Source organism: Pectinophora gossypiella, chromosome 20, assembly GCF_024362695.1.
Source record: "Pectinophora gossypiella chromosome 20, ilPecGoss1.1, whole genome shotgun sequence".
In the NCBI taxonomy this organism is placed as follows: Eukaryota; Metazoa; Arthropoda; class Insecta; order Lepidoptera; family Gelechiidae; genus Pectinophora; species Pectinophora gossypiella.
The window spans coordinates 1,094,449-1,118,187 of record NC_065423.1 but is presented as its reverse complement, the minus strand read 5'-3'; positions in this window follow the sequence as shown (position 1 = coordinate 1,118,187).

Sequence of the window (23,739 nt, the reverse complement as noted above, 5' to 3'; positions counted from 1 at the left end):
CACACACCTCTTTATCTTTACTTCTGTCAAAAAAATTTTATTCACATAAGTCTTTAAAAAGTATAAGATGTTTAAAATATGGAGGAGCGGAGCCTCCTGATACAGGCATCCTTCTTGCTTAAAAGGAGACTCCATCAATTAGTTGTAAGATGTTTAAAATTGTAAACGAAAATAAATATTTTTGATTTTTTTTTTGATTTTGAATTTGTCTATCGAAAAGCTAGTAATTATTACTTTAGAAGACAAGTGTATACACCTGATGAAATAAGGGTTAGGTTAGGTTACCTCATCTGGTGTATGGTGTCAAATACATACATTTCATTATACGCCACAAAGGTATATTGGACGGTTAGCCAAGTTGCAAACTATTATGACAATCGACAGTGACAGTGATAAAAATGTATGGGATTGACAGAAGGTGGCATGTAAATTCAATTATATTTTTATCGCTGTCATTTTTATCACTGTTTTCAGCTTGGCTTAGGCTCCTAGTACGACACGTTAAGAGTTACTGTGAGTGACTGTACCTATGTATGACCGTCATATAATTTTGCATTTTTGAATCAAATCCAAGGATGCGGAACCAAGAATTTCAGGCCAAATAAATCCATCCCCACTTACATCTTCTCGAGGAATGTCGTGAAGGACGCAAATACCCTGGTTCTCCAGTATCGCAGGGTAAACACATAGTTAAAGCCCATGTATCACTACTGCCGGCACATGTCTACTGTTTGTTATTTTAATACCAAACGTATGCTCATGAAGATTGATATCTGGTTTACTAGAATCTTGGGATCTCTGCGCGAGTTGAATGTTTTTAGTCTGACCAAAGTGACTTGGTTTGGAATTAAAACTGTCTTGTAGTTAACATAACATCATAAGTTACACTCACGACTACTAACATGGGTCGGCGGAGGTACATCCATCGGAAGATGAACTTAGTACTCACATCTTACCGAGCTTTTTGTTAGACCAACGTCTCTTCTATCGTGAGGGTTGTGAGGTGAAGTACCAACCTCATCAACCCTGGTGTCAGGGTTACTATTGAGCCGCCAAAGGCGCCTGACAGGGCTCATGTAACGACTACTTACTTAAATTTGTAAGTAGTAACCGGGACCAATGGCTTAACGTGCCTTTCGAAGCACGGATCATCTTACTTTCGAATCGAACCACTACATCATAAGTTGAGCTCACTACTCCCAACAGGGGTAGGCAGAGGGTACATCCTACGGAAGATGAAAGAACACCTCACTGAGCTTTTTGTTAGACCAACGTGAGAGGTGATGAGCCGTATCGCCGTCTATATTAGTCGAGCCAACTGTGTTAGTGAAAACTGCATTTAAGATAAATTAGTAACTCATTGGCCCCGATTCCTGCAGACACATCCTAATTTTACTTTAAGTTATACCTGTCATTTTCTTATCCACCGAAAAGGAAAGGAACGGATGATTGACAGCTCTTAATTTGTGGAAGAATGAATAAATGGAGGAATAACCCGGGCGAATGAAAAAGGTATCTCGCTGGTATGCAAACCGTTTGACGTGTGCTGTCAACTTAATTCTGTCGGGTTATTGGCCAATGTATAATTTTTAGATGGTTGTTTTAGATTTGTACTTAAAATTGACGTGTGTTCCATAAATTTTATGCTTGTCGATTACCCGTCCCTTTCCTTTTCGGCGGATAAGAAAATGACAGATACAACTTAAAATTAGATGGTATTTACAGGAATTAGCACCATTATCCATTTCAAAGTGCTTTTGTTTATAATTACATACATACAAACATACATACATAAACTCACGCCTATTGTCTTTGTTGTTTGTAATTTAAATTGTCTTGTATTTTTTTTAATTGTTTATTTTTTTATTAAACACAAAACAACATACTGTTATCTACAAATAGAAAAGTTCCCAAGCATCACACCGAGGCAAAGTGTCTTGTAATTAATAATCATACATAGGATGAATACAATCTAAAATTTTATGCTTCATATATGGTATTTACTACTTGGCCGGACTGTTGTACATAATATCCGTGTTAGGACTTCGAATCTAAAGTGGCTTTATTATCTATACAGTTCAGGGGATTATTGTTCCGGTACGATATTCTGTTAAAAAATCTGTCGAAGTAGAGGTCATTCGAATTTGTGTGTTGTCTGTCGAAGCAATAACTTGTCGATCTATATGTTTTCGGAGTTCGCTACGTGTCGAAGTAATGTACTGTCGAAATTCAGTCCGCAAATCTGCAAAATTTTCTGATTAGGTACTTGTGACTCCGGCCAACCCACTAGACATTACGGCCGTGAATTTATGTATGTATTTAATGCCAGATACCTTTTGTCCTCTCAAAACAAAACATACATACATAAATAAACTCACACCCGTAATAATGGGGCAGAGCCACAAGTAATCAGACTCAACTTGCAAAAGAAAAAAAACAACTAGAATTCAGAAGGAAATACAGCGATCCATAACAATAACTCAAAGACTAGATTAAACAAATCAGCTCCAAAGATAATAGTGCGCATGCGTTGAACAGAGACAATGCTCGGAAACGCACGCACGGCTGCGCGCGCGCAGGTATCACCCGCGGCCAGTGATCAGGATCTAGCAGGGATCTAGACCGCCGATGAATATCTAGGCAATTAGCTCTAGGGCACTTCCTTGGGCGGATTGATTGGGCTTGCATGTTAATTGGAGATAAGTAAGCAACCTACTTGTCTGCTCCAGCTATGAATGCAAGACAATATAAGAAAATATAAAGTATAATAATAAATTGTTTTAAGTTTACACGGTTATTATCATAATTAAAACAAATAAAACAACAACACAACAACAAAAAACAATAAAAAAAAATATAAATATAATAATAATATATATTTATTATTAATATAATTTGTTTCTAACAATGAAATTCTATTCCAAAAATGTTTTTTGCTGGTGAGCTCGGGGTAGGCCCCTTCGTGGAAACAGATAAACGTGATACTATATATTGTTGCTATATTAACAACTTCTTCAACAATAATATCATTCTTATCGAGTAAAAAACTCACGTCCCTTTCAAATCACAGACCCAAACATTCATAGTTCAAAGGCGTGAATACATAACTGTTCCGGACACTAGTAATGTCATTTTAATACGTTCGTAATCGCACAGCGTGACGTCATTATCATCAAGTTGAAATCCAAACACAACTTTATATTTACCATCGTCCCAACCAACCTTACACCTAAAAAAGGTCATATAAGTAATGACATAAGATTCAAAAATAAACCCGTTGAAACTAACGTAGCTGAAAATGATTTTGGCACTGATCCGAAGAACTGTGAAGAAGTAACACTACAAATTGTTACGCTAATACAAAAGAGTAAAGACTAAAATTAAACGCCAAAAGGTGTGAGTAGAGTACAAAGCTTCAAATGCGGTTACACAAATTGAACCAAGCACGTAAATCATGAAGATATGGTTGAAAGTGAAGAAGTGTAAAGTTTAACATATGTAGAAGTAAGTTGGTGATCAGTAGATGATCACAGAAATCGTCCGATTGTCTCCAAACAGGTGACAATAGGTTTTTGTTTTCCATAAACTATGGTAAATGGTGGTAAACGTTCATTTCGGGTAGCTTATGGTGAAACCGAACTTTGATGGGATTTTAAACGATTCCTGATTTACAAAATTGACATATGCATAACGATATATTTTGGAGATAATAATAAATGTAAACAAGATAAGTACAATGTTCTTTTTCTTAATAAAATAGACGGAAAATTAATTCACATACTTGATTTTATATTTTCAATATCCGGTCTGGGTTCAAATCTATTTACTTAAACTAATCAAATCAAATCAGATTCTTTATTTGTGAACACAGGTGTATAAAATGATTCGATTTCTGCATTAAGCTTGTAAGTAGGTGTACAAATACTGGTTAGGTATAATTTAAGTAATAATAAATTCAAAATTTTAAACAATAGGAAAGAAGAAAATTCATAAATAAGCAAAGATGTGCATAAAATATCAATATACCTACTGTCTAAAGCTATTGTAGATCAATAATTGGATGCACTTGGGTTTAGTAGATTTCGTTACAGTACTTTAAAATACGAGTACGAAAGTTAACAAAAAGACCTTAGCCAGCCGGAGTAGCATTTTCTTCCTTCATACCTTCAAAGACAAAATCAATCTTGACTATTAAAGGCTCTAAAGTAACATGATCCGTGCTTCCGAGGTCACATTAAGCCGTTGGTCCCGGTTACTGAAGATGTAAAGATAAAAATTTAAAGTTAAGATGGCTGAAAACGATGAAAACTGCTTGTTTGTGATAGTGAGCTTAATTAAAATAAATTATTTTTTTGAAAGAAAACAGAAACCCATATTCTTCAATATTTCTAACTACTTATATAATTGTGTTTTCTTTGGAAATCAGCATAATCAAAACAAAAAGTATAACTCAAGGAGATTCGCCCAATCCCGTCAATCTCGAATGGGATCTCGTCATATTATGCTTCGGGATTGATCCCGAAAAATTTGACGAGATCTCGCGAGATCGGGATTGCATTCCCTATTAACCAACCTTTTACAAAGTGGAACGCGATAAATAATACGATTATGGCTATTAAAGGTTCAGAAACTTTAGATATTAACAAATAAACCAGCAAAGCTCCGATGCCACCTTACAATGTGGCAACACTTATAAATCAAAGCCACACGAAATACATCATTAGAGAACTAAATTTAATCTGACCAATGACAAACCGTAAAAAAGATATATGAGACTCTGTATGAAACGCGATGTGTTAAATATAGCAAATCAATGGTGCATCAAGTATGATATGCGTACGAGTTGGTCTGTGCCAAACAGCTGGTTCATTATCATCAATATCTGTCCGTCTGTCAGGAAACAGATGCAGATATTGTATCGATGAGTAAGACGAAATTATGGTTTGAATCGAGGTGGATTTGTTCTTGACGGATTTATAGGTTAAGTGCAAAACGAATGTCGCGAAAGTCGACGATTGAGTGACAAAAGGCTTGCATAATTTAGACTTTGTAAGATAATGTACAATGCATACAGACTGGCCTTATTGATTCATAGAGTAGATATAAAACAGCACAGAAGTTATATGCAGAGATTTTTAATAATTGGGTCGTGTACTAAAGTCATCGACATAGCTCGGAGAATTGCAAAGCTGAAGTGGCAGTGGGCAGGACACATAGCGAGGAGAACCGATGGCCGCTGGGGCGGAAGGGTTCTGGAATGGCGACCACGTGTCGGACGACGCTCAGTAGGTAGGCCCGCTACAAGGTGGACCGACGATCTGGTGAAGGTCGCGGGAAGCCGTTGGATGCGGGCAGCGCGGGACCGATCGTCGTGGAGATCCTTGGTGGAGGCCTATGCCCAGCAGTGGGCGTCGTACGGCTGATGATGATGATGATGATGATGATGATGGGTCGTGTACTAGGTTCAAGATAAATTATAAAATTCTGATTAAGTACTAAATAAAGGCAGATATAAAACTAACGAAAAACATTTTACTTTTTCTATTTAACTTATTTATAAATGAATTTTAATCAAGAAAAATGTAATAATAAGTCCGAAATTTTATCACGATTTTCTGTGACGTCGTTTCCAACTAGTCAAATCAGTTACTTTTTAGTAAACGTCAAAACACGAAATTACTATGAAATTTGTATGAAAATGCTACATGTGATATCATAGAAAAACGTGACAAAATGACGCACTTATTATTACATTTTTCTGTATTAAAATTCATAAATAAGTTAAATAGAAAAAAAGAAAACGTGTATGTGTGTGTCACTTTTGGACCTGTCTTTATTTAGTAACCAGAATTTCATAATTTATCTTTGACCTAGGAAACTACCCACGGTCATCGTCCATATTTTTGTCAGATTAACTACTTGGCCAGACAAATGGGGTGCGTTGAAGGCTCTCGTTCATCGGCGTTTCAACTCTGATGTCAGAATGAAAATGATTCTTTTCTCCAACTGCCGCCTCCAGTCTCCTTCATGGTGCAAAAATGCGATCACGCTTATGTTTGAATCGATGATGCATCGACCGCGTCGCGATCTTTGCAATGATTTGTGCAAGCGCAGGTGCACTCCGCAAATACATCGGACAGTTCGGTTTTACCGCCGATTGGCATTTGACGGACGACTCCCAAACTTTGTACCCTATATCCTAATACATAAATGTATTTAAAAAAATATCATACTGCTAACAAAATGAAACTAAATTAATGACGTCATGCTTTAATAATATAATAATAATATCTTTATTTCAGGCCAGGCCCATATTTTAAAATTGCAAATTACAGCAAAAAGACATCACAAACAGAGTAAAAGTAAAAAGGAAATTACACATATAACACACAAAGTAAATTTAAAAGTGTATTTAAAAGAGCAAACGCGAGGTTAAGCTTGAGGCGTCGTCTAAGAATACCAGAGCTGAGTTCAAGGAAGATCTTCAGGTCACCTCAACGAAGGAAGGTTCGATTGAACATCTCATATCAGAATACGGTTGTTAGTTTTCAAAGAAAGATCATCTAATAATGAAATATTGCAATTTGACATTAGCGCATATAAAAGTAAGTGCGCAATGCACACAAATGTCAGATAGCAATATTGCTTTTTTAGATGAATTGCTTCGGTGTGGCCTTTTTAACCCCCCAGAACAAGTATAGGAACTATTCAAAACGAATAAAAATGTATGAAAATTTTAATGGGAAACTAAGTGTATAACGAATGGAATACCTTGATCACTGCCTACACCAATGGGGAATTTATTATCACCAGCCCATTAACGTCCCCACTGCTGGGGCACGGGCCTTCCCTATGGGTGGATAGGGAGATCGGGCCTTAAACCATCACGCGGGCCCAGTGCGGATTGATGGCTATTAATGACTGCTAATGTAGCCGGGACCAACGGCTTAACGTGCCTTCCGATGCACGGAGAAGCTCGAGATGAAAACTTTTTTTTGTTGTCACCCATCCTATGACCGGCCTTTGCGAAAGTTGCTTAACTTCAACAATCGCAGACCGAGCGCGTTTACCGCTGCGCCACCGAGCTCTTCCGACCAATGGGGAATAGGTATGACTTATTTACATAACATAACATAAACTCACGGCTATATCCCGATTGGGGTAGTCAGTACATCCATCGCAAGATGAAGTAAGTATGCTCACCTCACCGAGCTTTCTGTCAGACCAACGTGATAGGCGGTGGTTTATTTATGTGTATTTATAGTATTTTATGCAACAGTTGTATAAGAAGGGTCAAAAAATGCGAGTGGCGTGAGTTGCGATGTGAGCCTTGGCGAACATCGCAATAAGAGACGCCACGAGCATTTTTTGACCTAGTTATACAACGTTGCATACAATACTTTTTCTACGACGACGTAATTTTAAACGAAACACAAAAAATTTCCAATTTATTTTCCAACGCGCGGGAAAATGGCGGCAAATGTTTTCTTTTTTTTATAGTATATCTATGGCACCAAACAAAGTAAAGGTGCCAGTTTCCAGGTCAAAAAAAAAAAAAAAACAACAACAATGCTTTTTTGGCGACATTATAGTACAGTTACACTTTGTAAACAATGCTTTTATAGGCCATAGAGCGTACACTTTTTCAAAGAGTTTAATTATGTATGTACTTATATTAGACTTTTTGGTTATTTAAATGCCAGATTAAAGTAGAGGAGTAGAAAAAATAATTTACGATGACGATATATTCCGCTCAGAGAGTCAATAAACTTAACGAAATTCAAAACTAGCAAGTAATAAAACCAAAGCAAACCGCCTGAAATGTAGTGACAGAACCAAGATTTTCCAGAAATGATAATTATTAGCACCAATAAAGTTTGAGAACCGCCGTAGACGCGTCCGTCGATAAATCTATGAAAATGAACGCGCTTTAATGTCGCAGGAATGCTTTCATGATCTGACTGGCACAGAGATGGACCGTGGAATGATATTTGTTTTGAATAGAAAAAACTAACAGAAGTGGGTTACTGACTTTTTAAAAAATAATATACGCACGCGTTTGATCACAATCTCACCTGATAGTAAGTGACGATGTGATCTAAGGTGGATCACGCTTAATGCCTATTTACTCTAGCCTTGAAGACTCCCAGATTGTAACGAGTTGGAGAAACACACAATGACAGACCGTTCCAGACCTTTGCTGTTCACATCAAAAAGGAAGAGGCAAAACATTAAGTGCGGATTGGTGGCATATCCACAATAAATTGGAAGGAAACTCAATATGTCGTAGTGTTTTGTTTTATGCAATAAAGTTTATTTGATTTGATTTAAGTCCAAGGAAAAACTTATTTATTCTTCGCACGCGTGGTACAGCACTTGCCGAGAGCTATGCGGTTCATCTCCGTCACCGTTACTTCACTTTATTTCACTACTAGAACACTATGCGAAACATTGCACTAACACTGTTTCTTCACTTCCACTATTTCTTGACTTTCACTTTTCCATTTCTGTGACTGTTATCATCATCAGGCCTCATATATATCTTTTCCAGATGATTTATACAGTATCTAATAGACACTTGCTTGTTATAATTATTTTAATTTTCAATATGTCATCTCCCTAGCGTTTATCCCTGCTCCGTTGTTTTGATCTTTTCCAGTTCTTACAAAGACGGCAGCCATTTGACCTTCCGTTGCAATAGCAGCTACATTAAATTCAATGCATCAGCCACAAAAATGTGAACGTGTTTCGACTCCATCCCTAATTCCATCCCAAAAGCAATAACTAACAGCACTGACTTCAAATCGAAGTGTGCAGGGCGCTAAATGTGTACTAAGCGATTGGCTGCGGCGTCGCTTCGTAGAACTACGTCATTGTAAGACATATTAATTTATACGCCCCTGGTACTTTTTTGACGTGACTTATAATAATTTGCAAATGGCCGGACAAATGGGGGGAGCTCTGAGGTCTTTCGCCCGGTACTAAGTTTAAGACACCAGGAAGTGCTAAGTTGAGCGCGAACTTCGGCTCAGGGCGTCGTCTGAGAGGAATATTTTTGAAAGAATTAATCGACCTTAGTGGGTCGATAGCGATAAGCGCTGAATGAGGGAAATCATCGACCACGCCGGCAGGATCGGTATCGTGGTATTGAAGTGTTTAATGTCGCGAGCTGATTGTCTGCTTTTATGCGATCTGATTATTTTAGATCGTCAAGAGCTCTCGATATGTAATCGTGATAGATAAAAATACAATCAGCAGTGAATCCGCTATTGACGTTCAAGTATCGACACTATCGATAACGGCGTTAGTCAAACTATCGATAGTTCGGCAACACTACTTAGCTCTTAGAACCCCGTCAATGTAAGACAAATTAATGCGTTTGCGCATTGACATTTGAATGGTTACCAGCATTGGACCCGCGTTATTTCTGTTGGCAATAAATTTGTGTATGTTTGATGAGCTCGTGGTATTAGTGTCATTGGAATTTGACTGGTGATTGCAACATACGATCTGGTGGTTTTGCAATCACCAGAAAAATTCTCATATCGTATCATATCATTCAGAATCTCGATTTTAAGTAGGTAAATAAATAAATTTATTTCCAAAAAATAACTGTTACAATGAAGTTTACAGTGGTTGTACTTAAAATACAAGGATGTGATTAGAACTAGGTAAAAACCTGTATCTTAGGGGTCAGTGAGTCTGGCAAAGCGATGGAGTAATGTACAGACCAGAGTTATGTTAATCCATATGCGCAGTGGAAAACAGTAAATACAAAAAGAAATAACAAAAGAAAAGTGGTGTGTGTATCTCTGTGTGTGTGTGATAGGTAACGTACTCTCAAGAGTTTCAGTTTTATGTCAATGAAGGACTTTCCAGGCTCCAAAAATTGCCTTATCGCTTGAGTGCGAGTGGGACAGATATTCCGCGCGCGTTCCCTCTTACTCTTTAGCGACTTACAGTCATTTTTACTTAAGTAAGACTCAAAGGGGGTGAAGTAAATCTATCTCGACGATAGGAATTGATGCGGGGCGGAGAAGCATCGTCCTACGTAGAGTTATTCTTTATTCTATACCATAGCTGAAATCCCAAAGAAATCTCATCGAAGACCTAACCTACCCCTAGTTACAATTACTGCCCCCTCCTCCCACACCCCCACTCTTATAGGAGCGACGTTAAAAAGCAATCTCCTTAATGGAATTTCAATTTCCACGGCAAAGTTAACAAGATATCGTAGCACCGACCAGCGCAATATAAACAGCCGATGTAATATACAGCGAAGGACGGAAGTTCTGTCCATCGGTATTTCCAGATTCTCTCAGAGCTCCCCATTTGTCCGGCCAAGTGATTAATGTCATCAGAAAATCCGTACTTTAGTATTGTAAAGGCGAAAGTAACTCTGTCTATTTGTAACCTTAACATTAAACTGCTGAACCGATTTTGATGAAATTTGATATGGATGTACATTGAGATACACGGTAAAATATAGTAAAGATGTTATTTCGGAACAACATATAATAATATATCCATACCCTCACGTCTATTTCCCACCAGGATAAGCAGAGATTATAAAGATCCATTTGTCTCTTAAAGGGGATGAAAAATATCAATAATATGTTTTTGTAGTTTTATATATTCATTATTTACTGAACAATATTAATTATTATTTTCATGGATACCACCAAAAGTTATTATTGTTATCGTAAGTACCCACAATTTGGAATAAAATTGGAAAAAAACCCTATCTGATCAAAGGTATACTTGTGCGATGCTTCATTATTCAATAAAAAATATTCAATATAGAATATTATACTGTATTATATTACGTACAGTGGCAAGAGCTTTGGTTTTCGATTTGAAGGTCCCAAGTTTGATTTCCGGTTAGGACATACCACAAAATTATGATCATCAGATTGTCCGAAAGTAAGATAATCCAAACTAGGGATCACAAAGTGATTATTGTGATATGTCCCCACCGGGATTCGAACCCGGGGCCTCCGGATCGTAAGCCCAACGCTCAACCACTGGACCACGGAGGTCGTTAGGGGTGATAACTTTTGTTATGTTATGTTGAAAACTATTATGTTTATCAAAAAGAATTGCCTTCTTTGTACGGTCACCAACATTAATATGTATACACTTTGGTACCATGTCACATTAACTTTTTTGACAAATTGAACTGTAAGTCTCACTAAATGTCAAATATGTTAGTGCGAGAGAGTCCTAAAGTGGGTACACTATATTGGTCATGACTGTACCTAGGTATTTTATCGTGTCACAAACTGTTCCATCAAAAACTCAACTTTCAACCTATTTGAATAGAAACCTTATTAAAATTCGAGCGCTGTAAGGCGCAAACTACTAGTCTTTAATATCGGTGAGGCACCTCGGCAAAAAGAAAAATCTATACGAAGCGACGGGTGGGGGCACCCCCCCGATCTATCCGCCTTGGGAGACGTTTTTCAACTAGCTATAAGATGTGACGTGCTGTGGTGGGAAAACGCGGCGGCTTACTTTTTTTAAGTAAACGTAACATAACATAACGTACGTATGGAGCCCTGGTAGCCCAGTTGGTAGACCGCTTACCTCTCACTTTGAGGTCGCAGATTCGAATCCAGCACAGCCCTAAACCAATCATTGTCGAATTTGTTTTCGTATTCATCTTGGATCACAAATGAATACCACGTGCTTAACGGTGAAGGTAAATATCGTGAGGAAACCATTCCCGAGATGTGTATTGGGCTGGATTTTCCCTTCGCGGGTTGGAAGTTTAGACAGGCAGTTAATTCTGTAAAAACTTGACCTGTCAAATCTTTAGGTTACGTAAGCGGACTAACGGAATAATGCTAGAGATGATGAAAGGTGACATAACATAAACATCCTTAATAATATAGAATATTTTATTTATTTATTTTACCTCTTTTATATAAGTAGTTTTAAATTTATTGTCTTTGTTTTTGATAATGACGTCTTTTATTCTTCTTGTAAATATATTATACTTATTGCTATTTGCACGAAATAAAACTATATATAAGAGGTAAAATATTCTATAAAAAGTTGTGCTATCTTGCACAATGTTATTTTATTTTATTATTTAATTATTATTAGATTATATAACTTAATAACAGACGGAATAAAGTCGTGAATCTGTGTCACGACTTTATTATTTTAAATTTGGAACTGGCATATTATTTCATTTGTTTTTATTTTTGTTTTCTTCTTTTTCGAACGGGAACGTTTTCCCGCCTTTTTGAAAGGCGATGGCGGGAATTTTGTTCGGTTGCGATAATCTGCTGTGAAAATTTGGAGAGTTAACATTGTTTATGGAAATATAACATTATTCAAGAGAATTGCTGAATTGTTAGATTACGACGAGCACCTCCCCACCTGAGAGCAGTAGTATTATCACAGTATATTGCCGCAAAAACGCAGCGATTGTAAAACACCGTCTGTCTCGTATCTGAGAAGGTTATACATCGTATACTTACAAGTAGAGTAGAATAGATAATGTACGGACGGAGACTTAATACTTACTGACACTCTCCTTCCTTATACGTTGTATATAAAATGCTTTTGTACTGTAGATAGGTGCTTACTTCCACGTTGCAATGGGTGTGAAGTATAGTGTACGGCGCGTTCAGCTGCTTACCTTCCCGCAGGCATGTAAAAAAACTGACAGAAGGACATTGTCGACCCATCATGAACAACGACCTCCGTGGTCTATTGGTTGAGCGTTGAGCTCACAATCCGGAAGTCCCGGATTCGATTCCCAGAGAACATCACAAAAATTACTTAGTTCGGTTAGGATAGTAATATCCTGACAGCCTGTAAAGGCTGATCACCAGATTGACCGAAAGTAAGATATCCGTGCTTCGGAAGGCACGTTAAGCGGTTGGTCCCGGTTACTACTTACTGATGTAAGTAAGTAGTCGTTACATGAGCCATCTCACGGCCCTCTGGCGGCTCAATAGTAACCCTGACACCAGAAGAAGAAGAAGACACATCATAAGGGCGATCATGTGATTCATAATTTCCAAATTTTCTAACTTAAGACTTAAAAAAGTGTATATAAGCTGTGTGCACCTATTCCAATTACTTACGGCTCTATCCACTTCAATTAAGACAGATAGAAAAAAAATCATTATCATTTATAACTGGGTCGTTCTTCTTTTTTATCGACAATAAAAAGACATTTTCTCGATTTATCGGATTTAACATCTTTAAAATTATACCGACAATAAATATTTTAAAACATCATATAAAGATGTGTCTGTAGAGGACTATTTAGTGGTTCTCTTTATCTTGGTAACATACTTTTCTTTGCAGGCGCATTCCAAAAAATATTGTGACAGAGTGGCCCTTTTCATCGGAGACAGCATTTCAATTTACCACTCTGTCACATAATTTTGTAAAAAATGATCAAGCTACGTTAATAATTAATTGAGGAACCGATTAGTATTTTGCTTGTATTTTGAGTATAATAAGATAACTATATTTTTGGACAATCAAAACATGAAATAAAATTCTAAAACATAACTTATCAGAAGCAGAACGAAGGACAGATCATTGTCGATAAAAAAGAAGAACAACCCAACTACCTATGTATAATGCTTTACATAGTACGTAGGTACATAATGCGTCACAACTCCCTTTTACACTCTTAAAATACGCAAAAACCTTTAAATAACATCTGCTAAATTAAATTAAATACAGTATTATATTTGTACGGTATTGTATTACAACATCCATACAGCATCAAATCTCAAACTAAATACCGTACCAAACCCAACGCCACCTCTATCCCCCCAATACCTTTGTTCGTAACTCTACGGAGTTATATACAAAAACCGATAGCACATAAACCTATGTCCGTAAACGCTTCGAACGAGAAAAAACTGCGGAAAATCTACGTCACGTTACCGGCTATAGCCAATGGCAGATCGAACCTTCGGCACTTTGAAAACCACAACACAAGACCCCCCTTTCCCCTCTGCGTCGGTAGAACTAATACAGAACGGAAGGTGCAGAAATACGGTGCAAGAGGTCAAGTTAAAATGGCCGAGAGATATCGAGTTCGAACGAAGTCACACGAAGGCTCGCTATTGGTTGATCGGTTCCGTGCGATTGGTTCCCACCGCGCACACTCGAACCGATACCATATCTACCGCGTTCGACGTTTGAATTCTGCAGTCGTGTGCGTGTGTGCTGAAACCGCCTTCGAATCGATAGGTATTTTACGTTGCCACGATTGGTATTGACGCGTAGTGATTGACGCCCAACGTGTGTATCGGAAAACACCTACGTGTTAAATTTAGAATTGGAGAGTGATTGGTTTGGCTTCGACCCCGTTTATTGACCAATCATTAATAATCACATTCGATGTTCTAAAGAGTATCGGCAAGAAAGTAACATTGAACTTTAAAGAGAATAACTTAATTTGAATGAAGAATTCATTACGTTACTAACCAATTAAATTGAATTCAGAATTCAAATTTAGAAGTGTGTTCGTTAAAATTCGCATCAGCCAATCGAATCAAATTCGAAATTTAAAATGCTGTAATTAATAAGGTAGCAAACGAAAAATTCATTTCATAATTTCCAGCGATACTAATTAAACCCTATGCACTCCGTTCCATTCCATTTCGCAGAAAAAAATATAGGAAAAAACTGTCTGATTCAAGCGAACATTCTCATCAACGGGCGGGCTATTAATAAAAAAAAGTGCAATCCCAGTTCAGTTCCGACTAATATTTAACGAACTCTAGATAACACAAATATATGCGCTTTTCCGTGTACTTATTTAAAATGGAAAATATTTTTCCTACGTCGCTCGGTCGGCTTCGGTGTAGAAGGTTGGTCCTGCAATTTATTTTTCTTTTTTAATTATAAACTCTTCTGCGTATTTTGTCTTGAAATAGGTGTTTTAAAGCAGAAGAAACCGTTTCACACGTAACACAAAAGTATATTTATAAAGATTCCATTGAGTTTAGTAGGGCAAGAGTTTACAAGATGGTTTCCATAGTAGGTAATTGTAATAGAAACGCTTTAGTTCCGAGGTGTAGAAAACTTCCAGAACTGGTAATTACCTATGTAGGTATTGGTATAGTTATAGGTCAGTTTCCTAAGTTATAAAACAGAAAAGTGAACGTATTTTCGTCACATCTCGACACGGCATTGCAAGTTTTTGGAGAATAGGAACTGTCTAGAGATATACCTATATAATGGATTACAATTTTTTTTTTCGTTGGGGAGCTAGTTCTAAAATTTCTTGTCCTCAACTGTAATACAAAAAGTAACCACTAAGGATACATAGCATATTGAAATCCGTAATAGATGTTATGAGCCACATTATATATTAACATACATAGGCTATTCTGGCCGTGGTGGCCCAGTTGGAAGAAAGTTTGACTCTCATTAAGAGGTCGCAGGTCAAATCCCAGCACGGGCCTAAACCAATGATTTTAGAATTTGTTTTCGAATTCATGTTTGGATTATAAATGATTATCACGTGGTCAGAGATGAAAAAAAACAGCGTGACGAAACCCATATTCCCGAGAAACGCGTTTCGGAGGTATGTGACCTGTACTGGGCAGATTTTCCATTCGCAGACTTGAAAGTCAGAGAAGCAGTCGCTCCTGTAAAAAACTGGACCTGTCAACCGTAAATCTTCAGGTTAGGTAAGCGGACCCTGGGAGAATCGGAACACTCCACAAACCTGCCATTGGAAAGGCTGGTTTGAGAAAATATAATTTTCACGTACGTCCATTGAGATCGAGCAATCGCCAGCGCGGTAGATATTCACTATTCGGTCGAGGCATCGCGTCGTATGACTACTGAGTTATAGGCTCACTGAGTCTGGGAGCGGAATTATATTTTTACTTTTTTTAATAGATTACGGGAGTTCAAGTAATATTCCTCCATAACGTCGACTTAAGCATCCCATGCTCTCTAACGACACTCAATACAGATACCTATCTCATTCTTACAGTGTCGCCGCCTCCATGGTCCAGTGGTTGAGTGTTAGACTCACGACCCGGAGGCTCCGGGTTCGAATCCCGGTGGGGACATATCTCAAAAATCACTTTGTGATCCCTAGTTTGGTAAGGACATGATCACCTGATTGTCCGAATCATCCTCATTGTCCGATCAAGTTAGATGGTCCGTGCTTCGGAAGGCACGTTAAGCCGTTGGTCCCGTTATTGCTTACTAAGCTGACATGGCTCATGTAACGACTACATACTTACATCCGAAGCACGGATCATCTCACTTCTTGGACAATCAGGTGATCAGCCCGTAATGTCCTAACCAAACTAGGGATCACAAAGTGATTTTTGTGATTTGTCTCCACCGGGATTCGAACCTGGGACCTCCGGATCGTGAGCAAATCGCTCAACCACTGGACAACGGAGGCCGTTAGGAAAAGATAGGGCAGAGGTTTCCCTGTAGTGGCGTTAGGGTTAGGTAAGTATAAATAAATAGACAATCTCTATTTGCCCCCGGTGTGTCCAGCACCTAGAGCGCAGGTTCCGTACATGACGTCGGCTGCAGTCGGAATATGGTCGATATATGGCGCGTCGCCTCCACTCGATCCCGGTGAAACATCTCTAGGGGTGGGCAAACTTGTCGATAGATGGTTGACATTGTAAACACACATGTGTGGCCTAATGCACTCCTTGCATCAGCACCAGAGTGTGATCTGTTTGTGAGTGAGTAGACGTGTGTGTGTCGCGAGTGTCTGAGGTTCTGCGAGATGAAGAATGATGCGTAAAAATTGATAGAGGAGCTCTTTGGCGCAGCGGTAAACGCGCTCGGTCTGCGATTGTTGAAGTTAAGCAACTTTCGCAAAGGCCGGTCATAGGATGGGTGACCCCAAAAAAAAATGTTTTCATCTCGAGCTCCTCCGTGCTTCGGAAGGCACGTTAAGTCGTTGGTCCCGGCTGCATTAGCAGTCGTTAATAACCACCAATCGGCACTGGGCCCGCGTGGTGGTTTAAAGCCCGATCTCCCTATCCATCCATAGGGAAGGCCCGTGCCCAGCAGTGGGGACGTTCATGGGCTGGTGATGAAGGATGATGACACTTAACTTTCATATGTCTAATTATATTATTGTTTATATTGAAAGTTTCACGGCGCATTGGCGCGAAATGTATGTAAATAATAAATAAATTTATACATGCAATCAAGCTAGAATATAAAGTACTGACTGTATCAAATACGTATATATTCTAGCTTGATATATATATATATATATATATATATATATATATATATATATATATATATATATATATATATATATATATATATATATATATATATATATATATAATATACAATATAAAACCTCCACCAACCCGCAGTGGCGCAGCGTGGTGGAGTATGCTCCATAACCCCTCCGGTTGATAGGCACAGGCCCAGCAGTGGGACGTGTATGGGCTATTTATGTTATGTTGTGTTAAATGATAACCATCATAATTATCACGATTACTTTTATGTATTATATTTGATTTCAAAACTCTTATTTACTTACAAACTGTAAACTTAATCCATCGACTAATCGATAAGCATCGTTCCCATCACTACTGCACTTCCGATATAATATTTTACATTTAATAGTGATGCGCTGAAAAATCCAACGCAGATGACTCCGTTGGTAATGTTCGTGAAAATTCGGATTCAGAACTTTGCTGGCTTATAGTTTAGGTCGTAGCTGTTATTAGGAAAATAGTATTGGTAAAGGACGCTTACCTATATACAATATAGTGTTATTGACCAATCAATACAGAATCATGAACTGAATCGTCCCCTTCAGTCCAGCGCTTTTTTGTTCTTTTACGTGACTTAATTGTAGATTTGCCGCATATGGCTGCTCTCACCCGGTATAAAACTTAAGACAACAGGTCTAAGGGTGCCCAACTAGGAGCGAACCTCAGTTCAGGGTTGTCCGAGAGGGTTATATTTGAAAAATTTAATCGACTCTGGTGGGCCGATTCACGTGTATCCGTTGGTCTCGGTTACTACTTACTGATGACGACGTGTGGATTGTGAGGTGGATGACCAAACTCATCAACTCTGGTGTCAGGATTATTATTGAGCCGCCAAATACTACGTACTTAAGTAAGTAGTAACCGGGACCAACGGCTTAACGTGCCTTCCGAAGCACGAATCATTTTCTGGACAATCAGGTGGTCAGCCTGCAATGTCCTAACCAAACTAAGTAAGGTAGTAAGGAGCCGTTACATGAGCCATATCAGGGGCCTTTGAGGGCTCGCTAATGACTGTAACGTCAGAGTTAATGACTTAGGTAATCCACTTCATAACCCACTCGATGGAAGAGAAGAAAAGTAGTAGGTGTCTCGATTCGAGTTTACGTAGTAGCAGGCGCAGGCGGAGCGGGGCGTAAATATGGCAATTTTTATGAACTCGGTAAAGAACCTAGGAAACTTACAGCGGACTTTGATTTTATTTAAAAACAGGGTGCGAATAACTTCCAGTTAGCGCGCGGCGGTATTGGAAAATTTATAAAACGGCAAAATGAAACGGTGAGGAAGTAAGTTGTGGAGTTACGAGTACTATGTCCGACGTAGTTCGCTGAAGAAGTTATCAAATCAAATCAAATATCCTTTATTGTACACAAACAAAACACATAAACATTTATAAAACATTCAGCAACAATTGTGCAACGGAAAAGCATGAAAAAAATCTTTTGAGAAATTGAAAAGTAACCACTCTTTTTCATTATGTTGATATTGCTTGGAATTCAATAAATCTAAGATCATCAATAAATCGCCTGAGCATATGACATGTTTTATTACTAAGAACCACGCTCTTGTCGGTGTAGCATTCTCCATTCTTTTCCACCAAAAGATATCTTTCACTTCTTTATAAGACACGACGTTCACCTTCTCTTTAATCTGTTCCATGTAATCTCTTCTTAGTCTTCCCCTTCCTTTTTCCTTGTAGCTTCCCTTCTATGGTGTTTTTGATAAAATCGACATGACATGACATGTTATGACATGTTTAGATCTATAAAATTTTAAGGACGTATACTTATGTACCATTATTATAACATGGACGAATACTTAACAGATAACCTTGAATCCTATCTTTGTTTAACTAAAAATTTTGAAATTACTAAATGCCAAAACACGAAATTCTTTGTATTTTGTATGGAAAAGCAACCTGTGACGTCATAGAAAAACGCTAAAATGCATCATCATCGTCTCCCTAGCATTATCCCGTTTATCATCGAGTCCGCTTACCTAATCTGAAGATTTGACAGGTCCGGTTTTTTACAGAAGCGACTGCCTCTCAGACCTTAGAACCGCTCTTTATTAAAATTCATAAATAAGTTAAATAGACCAAAGAAAACTTTTTTGTCACCTTTAGATCTGCCTTTATTAATAAGAATTTCATGATTTATTTAAGACCTAGGAAAATACCCAATTATAATAGCACCAATTTTGATCTCCCAGTTCATACAGCATGTTCGGTCACGAGTATTAATATGTATACACTTTGAAACCATGTCACATTAACTTTTTTGACAAATTAAACCGTAAGTCTCATTAAATATCAAATATGATAGTGCGACAGGGTTCTACAGTGGGTACGGTCACGAGCATTAATATGTATACACGTTGAAACCATGTCACATTAACTTTTTTGACAAATTAAACCGTAAGTCTCATTAAATATCAAATATGATAGTGCGACAGGGTTCTAAAGTTGGTACATGATATTGCTCATGACTGTTCAGCAAATTTCAAATGCTTTGAAAACTCTTGACAGCTAGATTGCCCCGGGGGAAATAGGGGAGTGTGGACATAACTGATGCATAACATTCCGATTGGACAGCTCTGTCCTGGTGAAAATGGTTCTGGCATTTGAAACTGGAAGTCTGGATCCTTATTACATACTAGAGCGTCTGGCGTACGGTGTAAAGTCCTTGGGTTCGATTTCCGATGGAGACATGTAAATAAAATTATGAAACTGCATACTTGTACGTCTTGGGTGGTGTCTAAAGTCCTTTAATATTTTTTTTATATAAAAAGTTTTTTAAAAAGATAATATTTTTTTATATAAGTCTGACCTTCCAACCCGAACCCAATACATTCTAGCTCACACACCTCTGAAAAAGCAGTCGCTTCTGTAAAAAACTGTTGACAGGTCCGGACCTGTCAAATCTTAAGGTTAGATAAGTGGACCTTGTGAAAAACGGAATAAGGCTAGAGATATGAACATTTTTAATATAACTACTACACATAACATAAACATAAACTGCCTATATACGTCCCACTGCTGGGCACAGGCCTCCCCTCAATCAACCGGAGGGGGTATGGAGCATACTCCACCACGCTGCTCCACTGCGGGTTGGTGGAGGTGTTTTTACGGCTAATAGCCGGGACCAACGGCTTAACGTGCCCTCCGAAGCACGGAATCATCTTACTTTTTCGGACAATCAGGTGATTCAAGCCTGAAAAGTCCTTACCAAACAAAGGACAGTCTCACAAAGTGATTTCGACAATGTCCCCATCGGGAATCGAACCCGGACCTCCAGATCGTGAGCCTAACGCTCTAACCACTAGACCACGGAGGCTGTCTAACTAATATAACTACTATTCGTCGAAATTCTGATCATCATCCAAAGTCTTCATCTTCTCAGTATTATCCCGATTTGATGGGTCCGTTTTGTACTGTCTGACCTTCCAACTTGGAAGGGAAAACCAACGCAATATAGGATAGCTCACATACGGGGCTTCCTCGCGATGTTATCTTCCACATAAACATAAGCGTACAAGTATATCCCAATTGGGGTAGTCAGAGATAGTTCCGAAGATGAACTAAGAACCCACACCTACCGAGCTTCCTGTTAGACATACATACACATACATAAACTCACGCCTATTTCCCACCAGTAAGCGGAGACTATGGAATTCCATACTTCTCTTGCTTCCTCCACATCAACATTCCTGTTAGACCAACCTGTCATATTACATACTATAAAAAACAATGTTCAGACCACAAAGTCCACCGCCCCTCAATCTCTATCACATGCCTCCAAAATACTTTAACACCTTACAAAAGCCAAGAAAATGTACTAAATAACCTCTTTTGATAACGGAAAGTTCGCTCTAGAATACGTTGCATTTTAACAAGTTTAAAATACTTTATGCATAGACATTACGACGAGGAGCTTTCTGTACCTGACGTTGATGGTGTAAAGACTAAAGGAGCCAGGATAGCAAGGCACGGAAGGATAGTGTTGTCTGGAGAGATGTTACGAACAGCAGGACAGGGTCGACAATGTTACGGGACATTGGATTCTGAGACGCAAGATGAATAGGCTAAAGCAAAAAAAGCAGTCGAAGGTAAATTATCAAATGCTAATTCAAAAATAGAAGCCAGTCTAAAATAATTGAAAATCAATCTCATTTTTGTTTCCGACTGGTTTTGGAATTTGAATTAAGAATTACATAAAAAAATAGTACGACGTTTGACGACGTTCTTCGCTGACGTCATAAGTGTGTATTTAATATACAAATTGGTAAGTTTCCTAGGTCAAAAATAAATTATGAAAATCTGATTAGTAAATAAAGACAGATCTAAATGTAAAAAAAAACATTGACTTTTTTCTATTGACTTTTAATAAAAATGTAATAAGTGCGATATTTTATTTTATCACGTTTTTCTATATCGTCACAGGTTACTTTTTCATACAAATTCATTAGTAATTTCATGTTTTGACATTTAGAAAAAAGTAACTGATTTGACTAATTGGAAACTACCCTATTCCATAATAAGAAATGCAACGTTTTGGCGTTTTGTAAAAAGTATCTCAACTAAGTTGTGTTGCCGATTGAGAACTCTTGATTTCGTCATGATATAACTTGCAGTCTCTATTTAGTCTCGTAAATTCCGAAGTACATCCACGCATACATACACGACTGTAATCCCTAATACGGTGAGCAGAATCAAAAGTAATCAGAGACTGCTAGCCCGCCACGACTGATATGAAATCCAGATGTTTAAAATGAATCACCCGTATAATGATCTATCGTAACCTATCTCTAAAAATCGGGACGTCTCGCGCGAATGGGTATACTTACCTACTTATTTGTGAACACTAGAAGATTTGCTCGTTATAAGATTCTAGATGTTATTATGTAGGTTACTTACCTAAGTTTATTTTTTGCTCGTGATGCTTTTGTCTGTGCCCGAAGTAAGGAGTAATAGTAGTTTTATAAACAGTCACGACTAATATGAATGGCTGAATAATTAATGAATAGTGCCTCCAAATGATCCTTAGTTACACTAACTCCTTGGTTTCAGCGAAATTTCATCCGATGTAAAATACCGCCAGGCGGCAGCCAATAGCGTCGGCCAATTTGAATATAGAACGTGCGCACGGAATTTATAACGGACATGCGGAACTTAAATGTCCGAATTTTAAATTTTTGAGCTTAGTTCTAAATTTGGAATTTCGAACAGATGTGAGCGAAGAGATTTTATGCGGCAATTGTTTTCGAGTGAAAGAGCAGAATGGTGAATAAAAGAAAATGGCGGAGATATGGGAATTGGAGATTTACGGATTTGTTGCCCGGAACTCGAACGTATTATGCAAGCGGAAGACTGATGCTGCCTGTGTTTGTGTCCTGGCGTTGCGTTTATAGATAGCAGACGTAACACAGAAGAGAGTTTACTATTTCTATCAACTGTCGGGAAATCGGTAATGTTTCTTGTTGTAACTAAAGTCGTGTGTAAGTAAGCCATCACCCTTCTGCCCTTATCTAAGTGAGTCGATTAAACATGATTCCTCGAATTCTCTCTGTCAGTTGTCATCTCAGTACTTACACCTTTCACACACATAACCTTCTTCACACAACCAATCTACACTTTCTTGGTTCGTCCCTTTCACCTATATCCACTTCTTTTTGTTATGCCTTTCTTCCCTCCTCATCACTTGATGAGTCTGTGCTCAGTAGTGGGTTGTTTATGTAAATTATAACCAAATCCTTATGATGCATAACTGAAATATAATAACGTAAGCTCACAAGTATATCCTAATTGGAGTATTCAGAGGTACATCCATCGCTGATGAACTAAGTACCCACACCTCACCGAGATTTCTGTTAGACCGACGTGATATGGTGAGCCGTATCGCCTTAGATTAATTAATTGTGTTAGTGAAAACTGCACTTAAGATAAATTATTAACTCATGAAGCCTTTCAATAATTATGCCTTTATAGTATGTGTGTGTGTGTGTGTGTGTGTGTGTGTGTGTGTGTGTGTGTGTGTGTGTGTGTGTGTGTGTGTGTATGTGTGTGAAAGTGTGTGTGTGCATGTGTGCATGTGTGCGTGCGTGAGTGCGTGCGTACGTGTGTGTGTGTGTGTGTGTGTGTGTGTGTGTGTGCCTTGGGAGATAAGGGCAAGAGGATGATATGTTACTTCCCACAACTTTAGTTACGACAAAAAACATTACAGTTGCTAAACAGAGTAAGCAATATCTTTTGTTTTAGAGTGTTTGTGGAGCACTCTCCAATAATACTGTTCCACTGCGGATCGGCGAACACACAAACCAGAGTCAATGTAAAAAGTTGGTTTTCTAAGTTAACCTGACTGGGAATCGAATCCGGGAATTCTATCTTGGTAGTAAGGATTGTCTAGCCCAGTTCGTTTTTTTACCTTTATTTGCACGGACCATAACGTTACAGAATAAACTGTCTATATCAATAAAA